Raw genomic sequence first — 10,935 nt, forward strand, 5'->3', positions numbered from 1 at the left:
CAGAGAGGATCAACGAGGATGGCACAAATCTACCATCTTTTGTTCACAAATAAGTGGTTTTGGTATAGTGGTTGCTCACCTCATCCCTTAACTACGAGGTCAGAGATTCGATACCTGTGCATGAGAACGAAGAAAACTTCTTGGTCAGTTGAGTATCTCTTCGTAAGAGCAATAACGGCAAGCGGACTATCACTGCTGTCAACGATAAACACCCCGTTTAAAAAAAAACACACTAATTCGTGTAAAGAACAAATCAATTCTCGAAGTTGGAGGTCCATAGTAAGCCCGTAAAATCGTCCACTCTAGCCCACATAAGAAATTCATGATGGCCAATTTAAAATATTTTGGGCTTGGACTTGGCAAAATTAAAAACCAACCTGCTGAACACCATTGACAAATTACTAAATATCGTCGACAACTTGTAATGACTTTCTTAATCTATCTCTCATTCTAAATCTCCCATATTCAACATCTTTTTTTCAAGTACGATATTTTCGTCACCACCGCTTCAATTCTGCCACCAAATTCAAGGAATTGACAAGTAATCTAAACTAGTTTAATTTTTTAAAAATTTGTACTTAGTAGATTTAGGTGGTTTAAAATAGAATCGTTATTGTTAGAATGGATTAGCGATTATCGATCACCGCGCCAAAAATTAATCTAAGTCAAAAAATGATTTTTTTCCCAAAAAAAAAAAATTCCGGACGAAAAACTTTTTCGGCCGGTAAAAAAAAATCTCCCGGGCGAATTTTTTTTTCCATCTGGACGAAAAATTTCTTCATCCAGACCCTTTTTCGACATATTTTATTTTAAAAAAAAATTATTAATTTCCGTCTTAAATAGTTTTGGACGTGAGGATTGATAATCGCTAATCCGTTCTACTCTAATCCGTTCGTCAAATCATAAACTTGAAACGTAAACATATCTTTTGAACATCGTTACTAACTTGATCGTTGTTTCCGTCATTAGTCGATATGTTTAAAACCGTTTTAATAGAAAATTTTGTAAATTAAATTACGATTTATAAATCTAAGTCTCTCTTATGACGGGTTTATCCGTCACAAGCGTGTGACGGGTCAAGTATCACCCATTTGGGTAGATAAGAGTCATAAGACAAAAATACGAATGCCTAGGAAATCACAAATGACTTGTCTTTATCAACCCAAGTGGGTTTTATTTGACCCGTCACAACCTTGTGATGGACATCGCTCGTCACAAATGAGAATTTGTGAATAAGGTTTTATCCCAAGACTAATTGATCATAATAAAGTAGCCTTTTGATTTATAAAGTAGATCATTTACTTATACTCCCTCCTATTTACTAAGGGGTCGTTGGGTTCGAAGTATTGGAATGGTATGAAATGGATTGTGAAACCATAGTGGTTTGAAGCTAAAAACTCATACTTGTTCATGAGTGCTTGGTTCGAGTCTAAAATGGATATAAAAGTAGTAACAATATGGAATGGAGTTAGAAACTTGAGTAGAAACATGGGTATGAGATTCCAAGGGGTCGGAATGGAGTTAAAATCCATTGGGTATCTAACTCCATTCCAAAATCTCAAACCAAACACTAGAACGGATTGAATCCATTCCAAAAGGACCAACCAAACACCCCATAAGTTCTTCTACATTTGTGTTGGGGTAAAATTTGGTAGTAGGGTGATGTGTGGATGTAAATGAAAGTAAGTGAGAGAATATGGGGTTATAAGTTGTTATAAGTTATAACCACAAATATTAGACAAATAAGAAAAGTGGGAGATATTTATAAATTTGCCATTTTAAAAAATATGAAAGATCTTAGAGAATAGAAGGGAGTATGTCTCGATATATCTCTACAACTTTCTAACAGATTATTCTAACCCTCTTTCCGTTTTTATGATAGTCGGATTTTCTTTCCTCCTTTATTTTTTGGAAGTTTTGCGTGGTCCAAATTCAATTGTATTGGGGTAAAGTGTTTTGTGTGGTCCAAAATCATTTTCTTATTTCTTGTGCAAAATGAAAGATAAAGAAATGAGTGAATAAGAGGAAGTATATGGTTCTCTTCGCGATCTCGAATTCGTTTTACAATTTTACCTACTTCGTACTAACTACGTACCAGACCCTGTTTCTTTTTCTCCCGGTTTTTTTATCACGCGTCCGAGGTCATTTCAGGAGTTAACCTATTCGATTTCAGCCTCGGATAACGAGTATTAATATATTTTTCACGATAATCCGAGGTTCGACGAATACTGGTTAATGGCATACCGGCACCCCCAAATGTCTTCCGATGCTACTCAAATTTTGCGTGACCGCTGTATCAGACCCGAGGAACTTTCTTCGCGATTTCCGGAGAATTTTGTTCCGGTACCCTAGAATCCCGAAAAACCGTGTATTATACACTTCAATTCGAGCCGTTCGGGAGGTCGTACCGGACCTTGTCTCTTTTTCTCCCGATTTTTTTTATCACGCGTCCGAGGTCATTCCAGGAGTTAACATATTCGATTTCAGCCTCGGATAACGAGTATTAATACATTTTTCACGATTATCCGAGGTTCGACGAATGCTGGCTTATGGCGTACCGGAACCCCAAATGTCTTCCGTTGCTACTCGAATTTTGCGTGGCCGCTTTATCTGACCCGAGGAACTTTCTACGCGATTTCCGGAGAATTTATTTCGGTACCCTGGAATCCCGAAAAACCGTGTATTATACACTTCAATTTGAGCCGTTCGGGAGGTCGTACCGACCTTGTTTCTTTTTCTCCCGGTTTTTTTTTTATCACGCGTCCGATGTCATTTCAGGAGCTAACCTATTCGATTTCAGCCTCGGAAAACGAGTATTAATTCATTTTTCACGATTATTCGAGGTTCCTTGAATGCTGGTTTATGGCATACTGGCACCCCCAAATGTCTTCCGTTGCTACTCAAATTTTGCTTGGCCGCATTATCTGACCCGCGGTACTTTCCCCGCGATTTCCGGAGATTGTTGTTCCGATACCCTAGGATCCTGAAAAACCGTGTATTATACACTTCAATTTGAGCCGTTCGGGAGGTCGTACCGGACCCTGTTTCTTTTTCTCCCGGTTTTTTTGTCACGCGTCCGAGGTTATTTCTGGAGTTAACCTATTCGATATTAGCCTCGGATAACGAGTTTTAATACATTTTTCACGATTATCCGAGGTTCCCCGAATGCTGGTTTATGGCATACCGGCACCCCCGATCGCTTCCGTTGCTACTCAAATTTTGCATGGCCGCTTTATCTGACCCAAGAAACTTTCTGCGCGATTTCGGAAAATTTTATTCCGGTACCCTAGAATCCCGAAAAACCGTGTATTATACACTTCAATTTGAGCCGTTAGGAAGGTCGTACTGGACTTGTTTCTTTTTCTCCCAGTTTTTTATCACGCGTCCGAGTTCATTTCAGGAGTTAACCTATTCGATTTCAGCTCGGATAATGAGTATTAATACATTTTTCACGATTATCAGAGGTTCGACGAATGCTTGTTTATGGCATACCGACACCCCAAATGTCTTCCGTTGCTACTCAAATTTTGGATGACCGCTTTATCTGACCCAAGTAACTTTCTGCGCGATTCCCGGAGAATTTTGTTCCGGTACCCTGGAATCCCGAAAAACCGTGTATTATACACTTCAATTTGAGCCGTTCGGGAGGTCGTACTGGAACCTGTTTCTTTTTCTCCCGGCTTTTTTATCACGCGTCCGAGGTCATTTCAGGATTTAACCTATTCGATATCAGCCTCGTATAACGAGTATTAATACACTTTTCACGATCATCCGAGGTTCGACGAATGCTGGTTTATGGCATAGAGGCACCCCTAAATTTCTTCCGTTGCTACTCAAATTTTTGGTGGCCGCTTTATCTGACCCGAGAAACTTCCTGCACGATTTCCGGAGAATTTTGTTCCGGTACCCTAGAATCCCGAAAATTCGTGTATTATATACTTCAATTTGAGCTGTTCGAGAGGTCGTACCGGACCCTGTTTCTTTTTCTCCCGGTTTTTTATCCCGCGTCCGAGGTCATTTCAGGAGTTAACGTATTCGATATCAGCCTCGGATAACGAGTTTTAATACATTTATCACGATCATCCGAGGTTCGGCGAATGCTGGTTTATGGCATACCGGCACCCTCGAACGTCTTCCGTTGCTACTCAAATTTTGCATGGCCGCTTTATCTGACCCGAGGAACTTTCTGCGCGATTTCGGAAAATTTTGTTCTGGTACGTTGGAATCCCGAAAAACCGTGTATTATACACTTCAATTTGAGCCGTTCGGGAGGTCGTACTAGACCCTGTTTCTTTTTCTCCCGGTTTTTTATCACGCGTCCGAGGTCATTTCAGGAGTTAACCTATTCGATTTCAGCTCGGATAACGAGTATTAATACACTTTTCACGATTATCCGAGGTTCGACGAATGCTGGTTTATGGCATACCGACACCCCAAATGTCTTCCGTTGCTACTCAAATTTTGCGTGGCTGCTTTATCTGACCCCAGTAACTTTCTGCGCGATTTCCGGAGAATTATGTTCCGGTACCCTGGAATCCCGAAAAACCGTTTATTATACACTTTAATTTGGGCCGTTCAGGAGGTCGTACCGGAACCTGTTTCTTTTTCTCCCGGCTTTTTTATCACGCGTCCGAGGTCATTTCAGGAGTTAACCTATTCGATATCAGCCTCGTATAACGAGTATTAAAAACTTTTCACGATCATCCGAGGTTCGACGAATACTGGTTTATGGCATACCGGCACCCCCAAATGTCTTCCGTTGCTACTCAAATTTTGCGTGGCCGCTTTATCTGACCCGATGAAATTTCTGCGCGATTTTCGGAGAATTTGGTTCCGGTACCCTGAAATTACGAAAAACCGTGTATTATACACTTCAATTTGAGCTGTTCGGGAGGGCATACCGACACCCCAAATGTCTTCCGTTGCTACTCAAATTTTGCGTGGCCGCTTTATCTGACCCAAGTAACTTTCTGCGCGATTTCCAGAGAATTTTGTTCCGGTACCCTGGAATCCAAAAAAACCGTGTATTATACACTTCAATTTGAGCCGTTCGGGAGGTCGTACCGGACCCTGTTTCTTTTTCTCCCGGATTTTTTGTCACGCGTCCGAGGTCATTTCAGAAGTAAACCTATTCGATTTCAGCTCGGATAACGAGTATTAATACATTTTTCACGATTATCCGAGGTTTGACGTATCGTGGTTTATGGCATACCGACACCCCAAATGTCTTCCGTTGCAACTCAAATTTTGCGTGGCCGCTTTATCTGACCCAAGTTACTTTCTGCGCGATTTCCAGAGAATTTTGTTCCGGTACCCTGGAATCCAAAAAAACCGTGTATTATATACTTCAATTTGAGCTGTTCGAGAGGTCATACCGGACCCTATTTCTTTTTCTCCTCCCGGTTTTTTATCATGCGTCCGAGATCATTTCAAGAGTTAACCTATTCGATTTCAGCCTCGGATAACGAGTATTAATACATTATTCACGATTACTCGAGGTTTGACGAACGCTGGTTTATGGCATACCGGCACCCCCAAAGGTCTTTCGTTGCTACTCAAATTTTGCGTGGCCGCTTTATCTGATCCGATGAACTTTCAGCGCGATTTCCGGAGAATTTTGTTCCGGTACCCTGGAATTACGAAAAACGGTGTATTATACACTTCAATTTGAGCCGTTCTGGAGGTCGTACTAGACCCTGTTTCTTTTTCTCCCGGTTTTTTTATAATGCGTCCGAGGTCATTTCAGGAGTTAACTTATGCGATTTCAGCCTCGGATAACGAGTATTAATACATTTTTCACGATTATCTGAGGTTCGACGAATGCTGGTTTATGGCCTACCGACACCCCAAATGTCTTCCGTTGCTACTCAAAATTTGCGTGACCGCTTTATCGACGCGATGAACTTTCTCGCGCGATTTCCGGAGAATTTTGTTCCGTAGTCCGGAATTCCAAAAACCGTGTATTATACACTTCAATTTGAGCCGTTCGGGAGGTCGTGCGGACCTGTTTCTTTTTTACCGGTTTTTATCACGCCTCCGAGGTCATTTCAGGAGTTAACCTATTCGATATCAGCCTCGGATAACGAGTATTAATACATTTTTCACGATCATCCGAGGTTCGACGAATGCTGGTTTATGGCATACATGCACCCCCAAATGTCTTCCGTTGCTACTCAAATTTTGCGTGGCAGCTTTATCTCACCCGAGAAACTTTCTGCGCGATTTCCGGAGATTTTGTTCCGGTACCCTAGAATCCCGAAAAACCGTGTATTATACACTTCAATTTGAGTTGTTCGGGTGGTCGTACCGGACCCTGTTTCTTTTTCTCCCGATTTTTTTATCACGCGTCCGAGGTCATTTCAGGAGTTAACCTATTCGATTTCAGCCTCGGATAACGAGTATTTATCCATTTTTCACGATTATCCGAGGTTCCACGAATGGTGTTTTATGGCATACCGGCACCCCTAAATGTCTTCCGTTGCTACTCAAATTTTTCGTGACCGCTTTATCTGACCCGAGGAACTTTTTGTGCGATTTCCGGAGAATTTTGTTCCGGTATCCTAGAATCCCGAAAAACCGTGTATTATACACTTCAATTAGAGCCGTTCGGGAGGTCGTACTGGACCATGTTTCTTTTTCTCCCGGTTTTTTATAACGCGTCCGAGGTCATTTCAGGAGTTAACCTATTCGATTTGAGCTCGGAAAACGAGTATTAATACATTTTTCACGATTATCCGAGGTTCGACGAATGCTCGTTTTTGGCATACCGACACCCCAAATGTCTTCCGTTGCTACTCAAATTTTGCGTGGCCGCTTTATCTGACCCAAGTAACTTTCTGCGCGATTCCCGGAGAATTTTGTTCCGGTACCCTAGAATCCCGAAAAACCGTGTATTATACACTTCAATTTGAGCCGTTCGGGAGGTCGTACCGGACCCTGTTTCTTTTTCTCCCGGTTTTTTTATCACGCGTCTGAGGTCATTTAAGGAGTTAACCTATTCGATTTCAGCCTCGGATAACGAGTATTAATACATTTTTCACGATTACTCGAGGTTCGACGAACACTGGTTTATGGCATACCGGCACCCCCAAATGTCTTCCGTTGCTACTCAAATTTTGCGTGGCCGCTTTATCTGACCCGATGAACTTTCAGCGCGATTTCCGGAGAATTTTGTTCCGGTACCCTGGAATTACGAAAAACCGTGTATTATACACTTCAATTTGAGCCGTTCGGGAGGTCGTACCGGACCCTGTTTCTTTTTCTCCCGATTTTTTTTATCACGCCTGCGAGGTCATTTCAGGAGTTAACCTATTCGATATCAGCCTCGGATAACGAGTATTAATACATTTTTCACGATCATCCGAGGTTCGACGAATGCTGGTTTATGGCATAAACGCACCCCCAAATGTCTTCCGTTGCTACTCAAATTTTGCGTGGCCGCTTTATCTGACCCGATGAACTTTCAGCGCGATTTCCGGAGAATTTTGTTCCGGTACCCTGGAATTACGAAAAACCGTGTATTATACACTTCAATTTGAGCCGTTCGAGAGGTCGTACCGGACCCTGTTTCTTTTTCTCCCGGATTTTTTGTCACGCGTCCGAGGTCATTTTAGGAGTTAACCTATTCGATATCAGCCTCGGATAACGAGTTTTAATACATTTTTCACGATCATCCGAGGTTCCGCGAATGCTGGTTTATGGCAAACCGGCACCCCCAAATGTCTTCCGTTGCTACTAAAATTTTGCATGGCCATTTTATCTGACCCGAAGAACTTTCTGCGCGATTTCGGAAAATTTTATTCCGGTACCCAGGAATCCCGAAAAACCGTGTGTTATACACTTCAATTTGAGTCGTTCGGGCGGTCGTACTGGACCCTATTTCTTTTTCTCCCGGTTTTTTATCACGCGTCCGAGGTCATTTCAGATGTAAACCTATTCGATTTCAGCTCGGATAACGAGTATTAATACATTTTTCACGATTATCCGAGGTTTGACGTATCGTGGTTTATGGCATACCGACACCCCAAATGTCTTCAGTTGCTACTCAAATTTTGCGTGGCCGCTTTATCTGACCCAAGTAACTTTCTGCGCGATTTCCAAAGAATTTTGTTCCGGTACCCTGGAATCCAAAAAAACCGTGTATTATACACTTCAATTTGAGCCGTTCGGGAGGTCGTACCGGAACCTGTTTCTTTTTCTCCCTGCTTTTTTATCACGCGTCCGAGGTCATTTCAGGAGTTATCCTATTCGATATCAGCCTCGTATAACGAGTATTAATACACTTTTCACGATCATCCGAGGTTTGACGAACGCTGGTTTATGGCATACCGGCACCCCTAAATGTCATCCGTTGCTACTCAAATTTTTCGTGGCCGCTTTATCTGACCCGAGGAACTTTCTTCACGATTTCCGGAGAATTTTGTTCAGGTACCCTAGAATCCCGAAAAACCGTGTATTATATACTTCAATTTGAGCTGTTCGAGAGGTCGTACCGGACCCTATTTCTTTTTCTCCTCCCGGTTTTTTATCATGCGTCCGAGATCATTTCAAGAGTTAACCTATTCGATTTCAGCCTCGGATAACGAGTATTAATACATTATTCACGATTACTCGAGGTTTGACGAACGCTGGTTTATGGCATACCGGCACCCCCAAATGTCTTTCGTTGCTACTCAAATTTTGCGTGGCCGCTTTATCTGATTCGATGAACTTTCAGCGCGATTTCCGGAGAATTTTGTTCCGGTACCCTGGAATTACGAAAAACCGTGTATTATACACTTCAATTTGAGCCGTTCTGGAGGTCGTACTAGACCCTGTTTCTTTTTCTCCCGGTTTTTTTATAACGCGTCCAAGGTCATTTCAGGAGTTAACTTATGCGATTTCAGCCTCGGATAACGAGTATTAATACATTTTTCACGATTATCTGAGGTTCGACGAATGCTGGTTTATGGCCTACCGACACCCCAAATGTCTTCCGTTGCTACTCAAAATTTGCGTGACCGCTTTATCTGACGCGATGAACTTTCTGCGCAATTTCCGGAGAATTTTGTTCCGGTAGTCTGGAATTCCGAAAAACCGTATTATACACTTCAATTTGAGCCGTTCGGGAGGTCGTACCGGACCCTGTTTCTTTTTTTACCGGTTTTTTTATCACGCCTCCGAGGTCATTTCAGGAGTTAACCTATTCGATATCAGCCTCGGATAACGAGTATTAATACATTTTTCACGATCATCCGAGGTTCGACGAATGCTGGTTTATGGCATACATGCACCCCCAAATGTCTTCTGTTGCTAATCAAATTTTGCGTGGCAGCTTTATCTGACTCCAGGAACTTTCTGCGCGATTTCCGGAGATTTTGTTCCGGTACCCTAGAATCCCGAAAAACCGTGTATTATACACTTCAATTTGAGTTGTTCGGGTGGTCGTACCGGACCCTGTTTCTTTTTCTCCCGATTTTTTTATCACGCGTCCGAGGTCATTTCAGGAGTGAACCTATTCGATTTCAGCCTCGGATAACGAGTATTTATCCATTTTTCACGATTATCCGAGGTTCCACGAATGGTGTTTTATGGCATACCGGCACCCCTAAATGTCTTCCGTTGCTACTCAAATTTTTCGTGACCGCTTTATCTGACCCGAGGAACTTTTTGTGCGATTTCCGGAGAATTTTGTTCCGGTATCCTAGAATCCCGAAAAACCGTGTATTATACACTTCAATTTGAGCCGTTCGGGAGGTCGTACTGGACCATGTTTCTTTTTCTCCCGGTTTTTTATAACGCGTCCGAGGTCATTTCAGGAGTTAACCTATTCGATTTGAGCTCGGAAAACGAGTATTAATACATTTTTCACGATTATCCGAGGTTCGACGAATGCTCGTTTTTGGCATACCGACACCCCAAATGTCTTCCGTTGCTACTCAAATTTTGCGTGGCGCTTTATCGACCCAAATAACTTTCTGCGCGCGATTCCGAGAATTTTGTTCCGGTACCCTAGAATCCCGAAAACCGTGTATTATACACTTCAATTTGAGCCGTTCGGGAGGTCGTGCGGACCACGTTTCTTTTCTCCCGGTTTTTTTATCACGCGTCCGAGGTCATTTAAGGAGTTAACCTATTCGATTTCAGCCTCGGATAACGAGTATTAATACATTTTTCACGATTACTCGAGGTTCGACGAACACTGGTTTATGGCATACCGGCACCCCCAAATGTCTTCCGTTGCTACTCAAATTTTGCGTGGCCGCTTTATCTGACCCGATGAACTTTCAGCGCGATTTCCGGAGAATTTTGTTCCGGTACCCTGGAATTACGAAAAACCGTGTATTATACACTTCAATTTGAGCCGTTCGGGAGGTCGTATCGGACCCTGTTTCTTTTTCTCCCGATTTTTTTTATCACGCCTGCGAGGTCATTTCAGGAGTTAACCTATTCGATATCAGCCTCGGATAACGAGTATTAATACATTTTTCACGATCATCCGAGGTTCGACGAATGCTGGTTTATGGCATAAACGCACCCCCAAATGTCTTCCGTTGCTACTCAAATTTTGCGTGGCAGCTTTTTCTGACCCGAGGAACTTTCTGCGCGATTTCCGGAGAATTTTTTTCCGGTACCCTAGAGTCCCGAAAAACCGTGTACCATACACTTCAATTTGAGCCGTTCGGGAGGTCGTACAGGACCCTGTTTCTTTTTCTCCCGATTTTTTTTATCACGCGTCCAAGGTCATTTCAGGAGTTAACCTATTCGATTTCAGCCTCGGATAACGAGTATTAATACATTTTTCACGATTATCCGAGGTTCCACGAATGTTGATTTATGGCATACCCGCTCCCCCGAATGTCTTCCATTGCTACTCAAATTTTGCATGGCCGCTTTATCTGACCCGAGGATCTTTCTGCGCGATTTCAGAAAATTTTGTTCCGGTACCCTGGAATC

This window comes from Silene latifolia, chromosome 7 (assembly GCF_048544455.1).
Source record: "Silene latifolia isolate original U9 population chromosome 7, ASM4854445v1, whole genome shotgun sequence".
Lineage (NCBI taxonomy): Eukaryota > Viridiplantae > Streptophyta > Magnoliopsida > Caryophyllales > Caryophyllaceae > Silene > Silene latifolia.